At 32.4% G+C, this 16,649-nt stretch overlaps 1 protein-coding gene across 25 annotated transcripts in view; it reads right to left on the minus strand.

Moving 5' to 3' along the window:
- IMMP1L (inner mitochondrial membrane peptidase subunit 1) overlaps nucleotides 1-16,649 on the minus strand; it is a 70,463-nt gene that overhangs the window by 41,620 nt on the left and 12,194 nt on the right. For 19 of the 25 annotated variants that reach the window (XR_008474918.2, XM_009007868.5, XM_078340794.1 and 16 more), the window contains one exon: nucleotides 9,453-9,568. The exons of 3 other annotated variants lie outside the window; for them this stretch is intronic. The gene's annotated coding sequence lies outside the window, so the exon portion shown is untranslated. Of the gene's footprint in view, nucleotides 1-9,452; nucleotides 9,569-12,951; nucleotides 13,022-16,649 lie in introns of all 25 variants that reach the window. 3 more of the 25 variants (XM_054241483.2, XM_054241481.2, XM_078340789.1) reach the window with 1 other exon arrangement.

The raw sequence follows: 16,649 nt of genomic DNA on the forward strand, positions 1-16,649 counted from the left end.
GATCATTTTATAATGATACTTTAAAATATTTGAATCAATTCAAATCAATTATAATTCAAAGTTTTATAATTCTTAACTATAAGTTTTTAAAATAGTTATCAGTGAAGAAATCTCTCCTCACATTTAAATATGTACATAACATTTCAAATGCATAGAATCCTAGAGAAATTTAGAAAATGTTATTATATAATCAGTGTCTTCCACCCATGACATTGACAGCTATACCAGCTTATCTCAGCAAATGTATATGAAAACAGAGATTCATATACATTTACAAAAATACCTGTTCAGAATAACTCCATGGATGTGAAGAGAGGACATTGTAAGCTTTATATTTTAAAGAGTACTAATATTTGACATGGAATCTTGTAAAACTAAGCTCCTTGGTGTATTGCAATATGGCTTACTTGGGAAGCTCGATTTGCCCACAAGTTTTGAGGAACACTCCACATTTATTACATTAGTCATTATTGACTCATCATCACAATCTCTTTAAACGTATCTGTATAATGTCTGATAGGTACTCAGAAGTCAGGTGACACCATTAGACTTTATGTATCACACAGAAAGATATAAGCCAATGGTATCCGTGCTATAAAAAAACCTTATGTAATTTCGACTACATAGCATATGAATATTCTTTGGTTACCTTGACTAGGAAATTGCTAGAAAAATAATGGGATATGTAAAAATTACATTTTTGTTATGATATTTTGTTATAATCGTGTAATACTTTAGAACTATACTATCCAATAAGGGACTAGCCTTATGTGGCCTCTTGAAAGATGACTAGTCCAAATTGAGATGTACTATAAGTATTAAATACACATTGGACTTAGAAGACTTAATACAAAAAAGGGAAAGTATTTTGTTAATGCTTATATTGATTATGTATTGAAAGATAATATTTTGAATATAGTTAAATAAATACATATGCGATTCATATTATATTTCTAATGGAAAGCACCACTTTAGCAGGTCTTATATTTTCAATAATATGTTCCTAAGCCAAATGAAATTATGCAACTAATAAAAATACTGAAGCAGAGGGTTAATTATGGAAGAACGAACATTCCAGTGTCAAATCTGGTAGATAAGATTGGTATAGAAAGTATAAAATCCTATCATTTTAGCTTCTATTTTATATTTTCAGTTTAAGGACAGTGGTGGGAGAAGAGAAGACCTGCCAAACTGCTGACCATCAACATATAAAAAAAGAATGATGTGATGTAGTTACAAAATGCTTTAGTACAATAAATACAGGTTTTTAAAAAAATTGTCTCGAGCAATTTCATAAAAGACTAGTGAGGTCTGTGTTACTCCCTCACTGAGCTCAATAGATAGCAACTTCAAAAAACGTCTGGATCTAGAAAGGCATACACTTTTATCTATGGTGTTATTATAACTGTTTATATTCAAATTTTTAAAATACATTTAAGTAATAACTATAGAGATTTGAGGTATTTAGTATACTTCAGAATATTCACAAAATAAAAAGATCAACATTATAAATTATTGTAGGCTGTTTTCTATTAGTCTTTTCATCACATCATCAATAAAATTCCTTTACAAATCCTTCAATAAAAAGGGTATTATAGAAATAAAACTGAAAATAATTTAATTCAAGAAAGATAATTATTCATTTAGAATGACCAGACAACCGATACAACTAAAACACAAAGTCTATCTTGGTCACACACTGGAATATGATCTTAATATAAACATGTGTTCTTAAGGTAATAACTCATTTTAAAATGTTGTTTTTTCATAATTATTCCCTTATAATATCTATCTGAAATACTGAGGCTAAAGATGAAATTGAAATATATCAATAAGATGAATAAAATTTAAATCAATTTTTTTAATGACCTAGTCATGCTACTATTTTTAGCCATTTGCAATTATGTAAGTTTATTCCTTTTCTGGTTACAAGTATCACACAGAAATTACACATACACACACACAAAAGCAAAATAATAATAACAAAAAACTTTCTAACCATCAATAGATGAGTGCAATGATACTCAGTCTGAGTTAATCTCCAGACATCCAAATTCATGAATAAAAATTCATCAGTTTTAAATACACTGAGCCTATTAAGCAAGAACAAAAGCATATGCACAAAAGAGCTTTTAATATATTTCAAAGCCCACAAGAGCCATGGTCTCATTAAAATTATAAATTACACAAACATGGAATGAAGATTCAAACTGCAGTGCAGCTAAGCAGATTACAGAAAACCCCGCGTTCCATATGATAACACACCATGGCCCTCCCAGATGGGGGCTTGGAACAAAAAGGCCATCACCACAGCTAGGGAAAACCTCCTTGTGATCTCTGGTTTCTGTTCAGCAGATGACAGCCAAATAATATGTTGATTATTCTGTTTGTGCTGCTAAGCTTGTAAGATGGAATAAAGCGATATGATCTATTGTGAACCCAATGCTAATGTGTTGCTCCACTCATAAATAATATACTGAATTTATTTTCAAACTATCTCTTATCTGAATTTCAGTTTTTAAATGCATGAATTAAAATAAAAGCCAGGATAAAATAATACTTAATTTGATGCTTTAAATTAAAAAATGCAATTGACAAGTGAAAAACATCTAAATGCTTAGTGAAGAGTTACTACAATCACTTTTCTTTATTTCAGACAGAAAAAAAAACACTGTAATGGGAGACAAAAAAAAAAACACTTTTAAATAGGCAATTACTTTCATTATGAAATATAAATATAAAATTAAGTAATATAATCATGAAGTTAATAATATACATTATGGGCAAGATAAAAACTAAAATATCAGGGTATGCAAAAACACTTTTCTACAATATCATAGCCCATAATCAGAACATATAGTGAAAGCATTTTTGAACAATAAAAATAAATGAAGACCTCATAAATGTTCATAACTTACACAATAAATCTTACTCAAAATTTAAAAGAACTTTATAAAAATAATTTTCAAATAGCTAGCATTTTATTTTATTTGGTAACAAAAGTTAAAACCTAATTTTTCTTTCCCTCAATTAAAAAAAAAAGGTATATTTAAAATCCTAAGCTTTAACAGATTACGCCCAAATGAAGTAATGGGGATTGTTTTACAAAACTATATATTTCATCATATTTATGAATACTACATTGTTTAAAATATTGATAATCATAACATTTACCTCTTCACCCCAAAATTCCTCCCTTAATACTCTAGTTGACTCTCCTTAAAGGCAAACTAAAAAATAAAGTAGTATATTAAAACTGCATATAAGGTGAACATGAATAAACACACCGTTTTCTTAAGGAAGTATTTTGTAGCAAGTACATTATTATGGTCATTGCCCTAAATCCACCTCATTTTTCTGTCTCCAGATACAGAGTCCAAAAGCACTGCAAAACTGCATAATATGGAAATACAGACTAAAGTTTTAAACCCAAAAGGTAAAGTAAAAATACTTTTAGAGAAAAACTAAGAAGATAAAACATTCTTGAAGCAGATAATTTTACTTAAACAAAAATTAAAAAGCACTAAACATAAATGATAAACCAGATTACTTTAAAGATATAAATTTCTGTTCATTAAAAGCACTATTAAGAGTGAAAATACAAACTCATAGAAGAATAACTGGTTGCAATAACTATCGTCAATGAAAGACTCATATTTTTAATACATAAAGAACTTCTACAAATCAAAGGAAATGACAGATAGGCTAACAGAAAAGTGGGCCAAAGAAGTGTACAGGAACTTCACAGAAGAAAATAACCAAACAGCCAATATACATATGAAAAGGTACTCAACTTCATTAATCACTGAGGAAATATAAAGTAAATTCATTACGGATGACTACTTTATACACACCAGAATTGGAAAAATGAAAAAGATGGGGGTAAAAAAACGAGTGTTGGAAACGTGGAGCAACTAGAACTCTCTCACAACTATAAATATAACCTGACACAAACATTTTAGAAAACTGTTTGGCATTGTTGCTTCAAGTTGAACATATATATATACTGCTGATCCAGTAATTTTGCTCCTAGATATATCACCAAAAGAAATGTGTAGGTATACAACTCAAGAAATATGTACCAGAATGTTCATAATAGCATTATATAGAAACTATGCAAATGTCCACTAATAGTAGAATGGATAAATAACAGTTACATATTCACAACTACATGCAGCAATAAAAACAAACTACAACTATGTGGATAAATCTTAAGACACAATGTTGAACAAAGGAAATCAGACACAAAAAATTATACTGTTTAATTTTCTATATATAATACAAAAATAAGAAAAATGAATCTCTGCTATTAAAAGTCAAGGCAATGATTCTCCTTGTTGGGGAGGAGACACAGTGACTGGAAGGAAGCATGAAGGTGTCTTCTGAGTGCTAATAATGTTCTTTTACTCTATCTGGGTGTTGGTTATATTGGTATATTTGGTTTACGAAAAATTCATTAAGCTATCCACTTACAATGTGTGCACTTTTCTGTATGTTTAGCTTTTTTTAAAGAAGGCACTTTTACATAAAAACACACAGATAAACAAAGGTAGTCAAAATCCTTGTCATGAGAAATCTAGAAACTGACATGTATATAATCTAAGGGAGAAAACTGAGGGTTCTTACCATATCTATTTGAATAACCAAATTTTCAACTAAATAGCTAACTTCTTGGATGTTTATAAATGAAAGACACTTATAACAGTCATTCACCCTATTATCTTCCCCTGAATCCAATCATGTATTCAGAGATATCTAGTGTTCCTGTTGGGAGTAACTGATACTGCTATTATAACAGAGCTCTTAAAATAGTCTCAGGACTGAAAATTTGCCCTTATACGTAGGAAACTAAAGTGGTACAGAAGATAAGGTGGTATACAAAATATATGCTTGCTGTTTTCGCTCTTCATCCTAAATGCATAAGGTTTAGTTTGTTAATCATGAATGTATATTACTTAACAGCAATTCCTTGAAAACTTTCATTTTAATTTTTCAGTGAAATTTTAGAAAATATAATTTACTCTTTAATATCAATACTATACAAATTAAATAAAGCCTCATGACAATCTGATAATAAACTATACATCTCATATCTACCACTTAAATATTTCCCTTGTTTCTCTGCTAGAATCAACATGATTTATAATACTTTTTTCTAATATTGAAAAGATGCTTTAAGAGATAAGCTAGAGTTCATTGTTTCATTTGTATAACAAATATTTATTTATTCACTGCTTACTATCTGCCAGGCTGAAGGGAAAACAGAACACAAAACAGCTAAGTTTACAGAAAATATAGCAGGCTTACCCCTTTCTTTTAGTCTCATTTGATTTACAAATAAAACTATTTTTAACCACTAACATATTAACATATTCAAAAGTTAAAATAAATTTAAAAGATACATAGTAAAAGTCCCATTTTCTATTTTCTTCTTAATTCCCACAAAGATTTAGATTTTGTACACACCTCCAGATTTTTTAATGTAAAAATAAGCAAATATGAATATGTGGTTTTACTCCCCTCTCAATTTACACAAAAAATGGTTTAGTATACATTTTGTTTTGAATTCTGCTTTTTCCAAATAACAATGGTATGTAAAAACTTTCCAAATTTGCATATAGAAAAAAATCCTCTTTTTTTTAACAGCTGTAGAGTATTTCATTATATAGTTATGTCTTAATTCTTTTAACCAACACCTTACCAATAGACACACTAATGATTTCCAATCTTTTGCTACCACACAAAAAGCTACAATGAAGACTCCTATACATGTTATTTTCTAAGTATACACAAGAATTTCTGTAATAAATTCCCAAAACTGGTACTGAGATGAGGTAAATGCATTGGTCCTTTTCTAGAAATCAACAATTCATATTTCACAGGAGTTGCATCATTTTGCACTTCCACAACATATACATCTCAGATTTATCCTGAAAAAAGTCTCTCTTCAGGCCTCTAAAATACTTTGTTCATGAGGCAATTTCAAAAGACATGCTCACTGCAATAAATTCCATAAAGCTCTTGGTTAATTTTTTCCCAGATGCAAATGTAAAGTTTGTTGACTTAGTAAGTTTAAAAGCAAATAAATTCTCAAATTTAAAAACAAACCTCATATAAACTCAGTAAATCAGCATATTAATGCCTAAATGTGCTGGGATAGCAACTATTTGTCTTTCCAATATTTCCTGCGCTCTAAAAACAAATATATTCCCTACTCCTGCTTTTTAAAAACTTCACATTCAGTACTTTATATATGGATAAGAAGTCAAATGCATTTTACTTCTAAATGAATGTTTTCCTAAAACACTTAAATGTTTTCATGAAATCAAATCTGTTACTTGTACTATATTTTTAAAGCCATAATTTCAAAGGAGATCTAATCTTTATGATCACCATTTTTAATAGGCAGTATCATCCAATGTGTTATTTTTATTTCAATGTCTATCCTATCAAATATTTAAATCTTAGAAAACAAACACTTAAGTCCACTGAACTTCCTATTTGATGTCATCCTTAAGTAAATCAGTTTCAATAGTCTACAACTGTTTTGCTAGAAAACATGTAAATGAACATTTTTATTCCCCAAATAAAGATAGGCAACCTATGTTGCATATATATCAGACAGAAATCAGCCAGACAGAAATCAGTCTGAGATCTCAATATCCTGTAAAAACAAAGTGGCTAAACTAGTTGCTGATACTAAAATGAATTTTAAAATGCTAGCACAAATTCTCTGCTCTTATAGTCAGCAGATGTGACAGAACCATACTTAAGCTCGGACATAAGTAATACATAATGTTAGGCAAATGCGTTGATTTTAAATATGAGTCAAACAGAATGCACTGACAACAAAAAGCAAGAATTACCTAAGAAATGTAAAATAAAACAAAAGAGAAAATACATCACAGTGGCTCTGAGGACGTAAAAGCTTATCAGGCTACGATAATTTAGAAGAAAACAGTCAAACATAGCATACGATTCTGAGGAAATCACTTTATTTTAATTCTATCAAATGACTGATGTTCACAATAACAACTCAGAGCCATTAAAAAAATTTAAAATGTATTCTGTTTAAGAAAACAAAGCTGTTCATTTTTCTAATGAATGAAGTACTCAAAGTAAAATGTCTCAGTTAAAATCAGAATATACAGTGGTTGGTCTTTAGAAGATGAACTGTGATAATGTAAAATAACACTATGGGGGCTTTAGACAGCAACTTTTTTTCCCCGTTTTTTTTTTTTTTTTTTTGTAATGATTTCTCCTTGCCATAGACATGCAACTTTCTACGCTAAGTTAGTTTTTAGTCAACAGCCAAAAGAATATCTGATTTTTTCTGCAAGTTATGTAGACAAATTTTCACTCAAGAAAATGTCCTGATTTCATTTTACTTTAAGTTTTAACTGCCAAAGTAGATATGTTAGTCTGGTTTCTTAGTTCCAATTTGCTGCATGACCTTGTTCAAGTGACTCTATCTCTCTAGTCCTCCTTAGTTTCTTCATCAGTAAAGTGAAGGAGTTATAGAAGGCATAAATGTTATTAAATAGAATGAGTGTGCTAACAAAGTGAAACAAAGAGTGACTGCATTAGGTCCTGTATCTACATCAATGCTATAACTAGGTCTATCTGTATGTACTCTGTATTTAAACTATCTCAAACTACTATATGTCATTTTACTATATATGTAAGGCCTACAATAAAAGAAATGATAATCATTTTAGAATCCTCCCCAACATTTAATATTGTTACTGTCAGGATATAACAAATTTTTCATGTAGTCATCTTAACTCACTTAAAATACCACTATAATCCATTACCCTGTGATACTGAATTAAATATTTTCTAGCCAAAATAAATTACTCACCTGACAGATTAAAAAAACAAAAACACATGATATGTAACCAGGATATTTTTTAAAAAAACACTCTCAACAATGTCATCAAATACTAAAATCAACTCAATGATCTACCAACAGTAGAATGGATGAATAAATTCTGGCACATTTAATTCAAAGGGGCAGTACATAGTAATGAAAATGAATGAAGTAAAACTACAAATGACTATATGGATAACTCTTCAAAACATAATGCTGAGTAAAGGAAGAAAGAATACACAATTCCATAAAAAGAGGCAAAAAAGTAAACATATTGCTTGGGAATACATGTAAAGTGACAAAATTATATTGAAAGTTGTATAAATAATTACCATAAAAGTCATGATACTAGTTACTTCTAAAGAAAAGGAAGAGTATATCAAGGGTTTCTGGGATGCCAGTAAAATGTTGTGGTTACATACATGCTTGCTATATGTTTAATTTATAATTATTCATTATTATACATTATGTTACGGTATCACTACATTTTACAACAAAAAGTTATAATTATATACTTTCTAAAATAACACTAATATATTTTTATAAAAAAGGAAGGACTCCTTTCTGCTATCAACAATTTCCTTGCTCTACACTTCTAACTTTTATTGCAATATTTTAATAATAAAGAAATCAGTTACTATGCCTAATTCTCCACAATCCTAATTAAAAGTGGATTTCAGAGGCTTACTCAATGGCTACAAAGAAATACCAGGCCTTTAAATAGTATAAGATCAGTTATCCTGCTAGATCTTGGCTTAACAGCTCCATGTTGTTTCTGTCACTCTTCCTTCTTTCCAAAAAAATGTATGCTTATTAAAAAAAAAAATTCCAAATGATAATTCAGGTAATAATGTGAGGCATGCTGTATTCCAAAAAATACAATAGTTTTGTTCTAAGGTAGGAAGAAACACACTTTTAATTTTCACACATTTTTAAATAATTCTGGGAGCACTTTTATATGCACACAATATGAAGGTCCATGACTGGTAGGTCACAGACACTACAGATGAAATCCACACTGTGAGTACTAGAAAACACAATAGCTGGATTATAGCATACATATACAATGTCTAATGTAAATTACACTAGGGCAGCTTTATATATTTTCTTTGGTAAAACAAAAGTAAAGGGAATGGAAATTATTACAGAAGATATAATAGGAAATTAATTTACATTACCAAAAAAACCACATGATTTACAAAATCCTCAAAGTCCACCACCTAGAAGCATCCTTCAATGTGTACCGTTATTACAACTTTTAGATACTGCTCAACAGGAAGCAGACAATGAAATTTTGAAACAAAGCTATCAGTACTTTCATCAGGCTCCAGGTATCAATATGGTGGCAATGGTATAGCATCTTTATAATAATAGCTGCTTTTGTTGAATACTATTGGTTTTTGTGAATGCAGCCAAGGATTCCTCTCCTTAGTGGGTCCAACTAACTAGTTATTTGCCCACCTATTAAATGCCAACTTTACAAAATTACATTGTGTCCAGCAGGGAGCAGTATTACAACAGTCATAAGTGTTAAGTTGAACAAGAAACCGACAGAAAAAAAAGGAGGGAAAAGCTCACTTACCGTAGATCTGTTCTATAATTATTCACTCAATTTTTAGGGAAGTCACAGGGCTTCCAGAAAAAAAAAAAAGAAGCATGTTTCAAAGCGTATGTGGGTGATCCATGATTTCAGGAATCCTAAAGCAGGAAATCAAAATTATATTAGGTGAAGGCTTTTATTCAACCATATTGAGTTGAAATAGCATATACTATGACTGAATGAAAATTGCAAAGGTACATCTTCCCCTTAATGGGTCCATGAGATCTTGAATTCAGGAATTTGATGACACTTTGGAAAAAGTAACTTAAAAAAAGGGTGTATTAATGTCCTTTATTCACCAAAGAATTTAGATCAAAGAAGAAAGTAATAGCTAATAGATTATATGATATCAACCTAGAAAGAACGATGGTCCAAAAGTTAAATGGGTTGACAAAGCAACCATCAACAGTTCATTAAACTCTTCTAAAGTGAGATATAGAGAGGATACAAACATTAACTTCTACAGGTTACCATGAATACCTGAGGTTAATTTTAAAGAAAAAAAAAGGAGTAGAAAAGCAGATCGCAATGCTGGTGATATAAGCCTAATTAGATATGCACTGAATATGAGGAATGTGGTGATACTGTAAAAAAACCTCATAACCAGTTATAATACGATAAAGCCAAAACAATATATTTGATACTGACTTGGATGTCAAAACCTGCCTCATTGTCGACTATAATAATTCTAGGTCAGTTCTTATGATTGAGAAAAAAAAATTATTTTCATTTGAAATGTTAAAGTTTGCTTTTAGTGTGTTTGCATGTGACCTTTCAGTGTCTACCAGAAAAAGCAAATTTTTGCCTTTAAAGCAAGATAATATATGCATATTCACTATTAAATATATATAATTACATATATAATATCACATATCAATGTTATTAATATATAAATAATATAATATTTACTTGAAATTTAAAGGATATGTAAAATGGTTCCTATTTTCTGGCAAAATGACACAAGTAGTTTGACTTGGGTGAATGATACAAGGAATATGGTTACACTCTAATAATTATTAATTTGACTGAAGCTGAAAGAAACTCTGATATATTAATCTTCTACTCTTTAGCAGTAAACTATTCATTGCATTACTTACCATCTTTTGCTCTCATTAGTCTTCTTATCCTATCTCTTGCCTTTGCCTTTAAACATTTCACTTTTCTGATAACTCCTCATTTCTGCCAATCTATCTTCCTTCTCTTTTGTAATGCATTTCTGTATTAATCCAAATTTTTAATTCAATCTCTTCTCTTTATGACCCTACCACTTTTTTTTCTTTTATCCCAGTACCTTTAAAAATGAGTTTTCTCCTTTAACAATAGTCTGTTTAAATATATCCTTTCATTCACCTAACAAGCACCATGTTTGATCTTAACAATCTTAAAAATCTCACATAATTGGAAGAGACAGTAAATATACTTAAATTATATGTTATTCATAACAATTTTTCCTCTAAGTTATTCAATTAAAGAACTTGCTTTAAATTCTATCTTGAAAGGTGAAAATTTCAAGGAAATTTAATCTCACACACTCATTACAAAAAAACTGAAGACAACCAGTTTCTAATAAAGAGTTAATTTAGGTAATTTAGGATCTTACTACATTGATGTGACTAAATATTGAGTAACCAACTTCTCTAAATCAATAGAACTTTAGCGCAATTTATTCATATGTGTGTACATGTAATGTGCAATATCCACATTAAAAAAGCCAAAGTACATTAAATAATCCCCTACTTCTAATACATATTATAAAGTCTGAGAAGAAAAGTGATCTTCCTGTTCAGCACTCTCTAAGTATTAACATTAAAGGTATTAATATGCTGTAAAATAATGTCATAATAATTACTCACAAGCCTTGAAATTTTTAAAATTTGTACATAGATTATATAATACCATTTATAATATAATTACCTAAAAAGAGACTATACTAAGTTGAGAAATGTTCCCCCTTCCTGCCTCCCCTACCCAAATTCATGTTCACCTGGAACCTCAGAATATAATCTTATTTGGAGAAAGGGTCTTTGCAGATGTAATTAAGGTAAGGACCAACGTGAGATCATACTACAATTAGAAAGGACCCCAAAATCCAATGACAATGTCCTCATTAGAGACAGAAAAGGACATAGGAAGATACAGAGAAAAGAATAATGTAAAAATGAAGGCAGCCTGGAGTCACACTGACTCAGGGCAAGGAATAACATGCCACCAGAAGCTGTAGAAGTAAAGGATTCTCCTTTAGTTTTCAAAATAAACATGGCACTGCTGACACCTGACTTCGTGTTTTTGACCTCCAAAATTGTGAGAAAATTAATCTCTGTATGTTAAGCCAGCAAGATTTTTTTCATTTGTTATGGTAGTTTTAGAGAACTCACATAGATTTCCATACAAAAAATGGAGTGCTGCTGCAAATAGATACCTAAAAATAGAAAAAGGATAGATTGCCTTGAAGACATTTTTGGTAGAAAAAGAAATCTTAAGAGAATTCTGCTGAGGGCTCAGAAGGAAGAGAAGCGGTAAAGAAAGCTTCTATTACGTTAAGGAATACATATATTATCATGAACAGAATATTGGTAGAAACAGGAACATTAAAAAGGTTTCTGATGAAGTCTCAAGAAGGAAAGAAGAACATTACATTGGAAAGAAAAAGCAGTCCTCATTGTAAAGTGGGAGAAAACTTGACTGAAATATGTTCTACTATATGGCGAAAATTAGAACCTGGTAAGCAATTAACTTGAATATGTAGCTGAGGAGATTTCCAAGCAAAGTGTTAAAGTGTATACTGTTTCCTCCTAGCCGCTTAGAATAAAATGTGAGAGAAAAGAAATAAACTGAGGAAGAAATTGTTAAGCCAATAAAAGTCTGATTTGGAAAATTCTTAACCTATCTAAATCGTAAAAGATGATAAAGCATGCTCTGGGGAAGGACCAGGGATGTGGCTGAAAAACCTTTTCTGAAAAGATTAGGTGTGTGACTAACAGATCCAATCAATCTTTTCAGCAGAAGCTAGGAACAGAAATGAGGTTATCCAGGAAGGATCTTTTAAGAATTCTCTTATAATGCTAGAGATCCTCTGAACATACATGGGAGACCCACATTAAATATTTAGTAAACCATGCTATAAACAGATATGCTGTCACCCAGACTTTGTTGTTCTGTCTATAGAGAACAGGTAGAGTAGATTTAGTGTAATTCTTAAAGGACTTGGGATTTTCATAATGGTAAATGAGCACTGGCTTCAACTTAAAGTCACCAGTTTCCATTATTCTCTTAGGAGAGTGAGCCTGTCCTGTGAAGCTTCAAAGCCAGGCATTGACTTCTCTCCAGCTATGAAAAGTTCTAGATAGCATCTTTTCAACAGAAGGCTGTTTCACCTACACTGAAAATTTGTTATTTCATGTACCCACCTATATCAACTATCTTTGCTAGATATAGATAACTTGCACAGCTCATCATACACTTTTATGTTATGGCTTCTTACCTTAAACCTCATTAAAACAACCTCTGCTATCTTCCAAATGTTCTTCTGCAGCTTCCTCACCTCTCTCAGCCTTCACAGAATTGAAAAGAAACAGGATCTTACTCTTGATTAGACTTTGACTTGAAGGAATGTTGTGGCTGATTTGATCTATCCAGACAACTAAAACTTTCTCCATATCAGCAATAAGGTAGTTTCTCTTTCTTATCATTCATGAGTTCATGAATTTTTCCACTGTATTCATAGCTTAACTGTTTGCAAGATGCCTACCTCCTGGCTTGTCTCAGCTTTCAACAGGCCTTCCTCAGTAAGCTTAATCATTTTCTAGCTTTTTATTTAAGGTGACAAATATGCAATGCTTTCTTTCACTTGAACACTTAAAGACCACTGTATGGTTAATTGTCCCAATTTCAATATTATTGTGTCTCAGTAACACAAGGAAGTGAATAGGGAGTAAACAGGGAGGCAAGAGAAGGAGAGATGGGAGAACAGTTGGTTGACAGAACAGTCAGCATGCGTACATTTATTAGGTTAATCATGTTATAAGGGCACAGTTTGTGGTACTCAAAATAATTACAATAGCAACATCGAAGACTCTGATCACAGATAACCATTGCAGATATAATAATGAAAAAGATTGAAATACTGAAATATTGCAGGAATTATCAAAATGTGACACAGACACACAAAGTGAGCATGCAGTGTTGGAAAAATAGGACTAACAGACTTGCTCATTGCAGGTTGTCACAAATCTTTGTGACAAAATTTATAAAAAATGTAATGTGTTCAAAATTTGATAAGGTAAAACACAAGTAAGATCATGCATGCCAGTAGTTTTCCTGTAAAAAATATTAAGGGACCCTGAAAAGCCAAAATAATTATATTACTGTGTTCTCACACTGCTGTAAAGAAGTGCCCAAGACTGGGTAATCAATAAAGAAAAGAGGTTTAATTGACTCACAGTTCTGCAGGAATGGGGAAGCCTCAGGAAACTTACAATCATGGTAGAAGGAGAAGCAAACGTCCTTCTTCACATGGTGACAAGGAGAAGTGCCAAGCAAAGAGGGGAAAGCCCCTTATGAAGCCATCAGATTTCATGAGAACTCACTCACTATAAAGAGAACAGTATGGGGGTAACCACCCCTATGATTCAATTACCTCCTACCAGTTCCCTCAGATAATATGTGGGGATTATGGAAACTACAATTCAAGATGACATTTGGGTGGGGGAATAGTCAAACCATATCATTTCACCCTTAACCCCACCAAAATTTCATGTCCTCACATTTCAAAACACAATCATGCCTTTCTAATAGTTCCCTTGAATCTTAACTCACTCCAGGATTAACCCAAAAATCCAAGTCCAAAGTCTCATCTAAGACAAAGCAAGTCCCTTCCACCTATAAGCCTATAAAATCAAAAGCAAGTTAGTTACTTCCCAGATACAACAAGAGTACAAGCACTGGGTAAATACATCCATTCCAAATGGGAGAAATTGGCCAAAAAAAGGGGGCTATGGGACCCATGCAAGTCCAAAATCCAATAGGGAAGTCTTTAAACCTTAATGTTCCAAAAGGATGCCCTCTGACTCCACATCTTACATCCAGGTCACACGGATGCAAGAGGTGGGTTCCCAAGGCCTTGGGCAACTCTGTGGCTTTGCATGGTACAGCCCCCTCCTGCCTGCTTTCATGGGCTGGCTTTGAGTGTCTGCAGCTTTTTCATATGCACGGTGCAAGCTGTCAGTGGATCTACCATTCCAGGGTCTGGAAGACCATGGCCCTCCTCTCAGCTCCACTAGACAGTGCCCCATTGGGGACTCTGTGGGGGCTTCAACTCCACATTTCCCTTCCACATTGCTCTAGCAGAGGTTTTCCGTGAGGGCTCTGCCCCTGCAGCAGACTTCTGCTTAGACATCTAGGCATTTCCATACATCCTATGAAATCTATGAGGAGATTCCCACACCTCAATTCTTGACTTCTGTGCACCCACAGGCCCAACACCACATGGAAGTCACCAAGGCTTGGAGCTTGCACTCTCTGAAGCAATGACCTGAGCTGCACCTTTGCCCCTTTAAGCCATCACTGGAGCTGACACAATTGGGATACAGGACACCATGCCCCAGGACTACACAGAACAGGGGGAACTCAAGGCCCTGCCTAGAAAACCATCTTTTCCTCCTAAAAGTCTATAATGGAAGGGCTGCTGTGAAGATTTCTGACATTTCCTGGAGGCATTTTCCCCATTGTCTTGGTGATTAACGTTGGGCTTCGTTACTTATACAAATTTCTGTAGCTGTCTTGAATTTCTCCCTAGAAAATGTTTTTTTCTATGGCATAGTCAGGCTGCAAATTTTCCAAACTTTTATTCTCTGCTTCCTCTAGAACACTTTGCCACTGAGAAATTTCTTCTGCCACATAGCCTAAATCATCTTTCTCAAGTTCAAATTTCCACAGATCTCCAGGGCAGGGGCAAAATGTCACCAGTCTCTTTGCTAAAGCACAGCAAGAGTTACCTTTGCTCCATTTCCTAATAAGTTGCTCATCACCACCCGAGACCACCTCAGCCTGGACTTAATTGTCTGTATCACTATCAGCATTTTGATCAAAGCCATTCAACAAGTCTCTAGGAAGTTCCAAACTTTCCTACATTTTCCTGTCTACTTCTGAGCCCTCCAAACTGTTCCAACCTTTGCCTGTTACCCAATTTCAAAGTCGCTTTCCCATTTTCAGGTATCCATACAGCAGTGCCCCACTCCCTCAGTACCAATTTACTCTATTAGTTCATTCTCAGGTCAGTCTTGGGCATGCATAAACAACTGCCTGAGACTGGGCAATATTTTTTTTTTTTTTTTTTTTTTTTTTTTCAAAAAAAGGGGTTTAACTGACTTACAGTTCTACAGGGCTTGGAATCCCTCAGGAAACTTAAAGTCATGGCGGAAGGACTTACACACAGTGGTTTCAAATGTTGTTATTATTATTTTAAGCCCTGAGACAAAATTTAGTATAAAGTTATAATAATCAAAAGAATGTGGTACTGGCATAATGACAGATCTATAAACCAATAAAATAGAATAAAGAGCACAGAAATAATGTTGACATAAATGGCCAAATAATTTTTGACAAGGGAGCAAAACCATTCAATGGTAGGAAAGCAGTCTTTTCAACACATGGCATTGAGAAAACTAGGTATCAACATAAAAATAATGAAGTTGGGCTTTTGTCTTACACCATAAAAAATTAACTCAAAATAGATCAAAAACCTAAATGTAAGAGCTAAAACTATATAAATCTTGATTGGCCATGATTCATTGGATACAGCAACAAAAACAGGCCACAAAAGAAATAAAAATATATAAACTGGATTTCCTCAAATTAAAACCTTTTGAGCATCGAAAAATACCATCACAGGGAGAAAGTATTTGCATATCACATATCTAATTAAGGGTCAAGGTCCAGAATATATAAAAAATATATAACTCAACAACAACCCCAAAAAACAAAACAAAGCCATTACTCAATTCAAAATTGGCAAAGGTTTTCAAAAGGCATTTCTCCAGACAAGGCATACAAATGACCAATAAGCACATGAAAAGATGTTAAACATCCCTCGTCATTAAGGAAATGCAAATCAAAACCACAATAAGATATTATATCATATGCATTAGGATGACTATTATAAGGAAAAAAAAAACAGAAAAT

The sequence above is a fragment of the Callithrix jacchus genome, chromosome 10, assembly GCF_049354715.1.
Source record: "Callithrix jacchus isolate 240 chromosome 10, calJac240_pri, whole genome shotgun sequence".
Taxonomy (NCBI): Eukaryota; Metazoa; Chordata; class Mammalia; order Primates; family Cebidae; genus Callithrix; species Callithrix jacchus.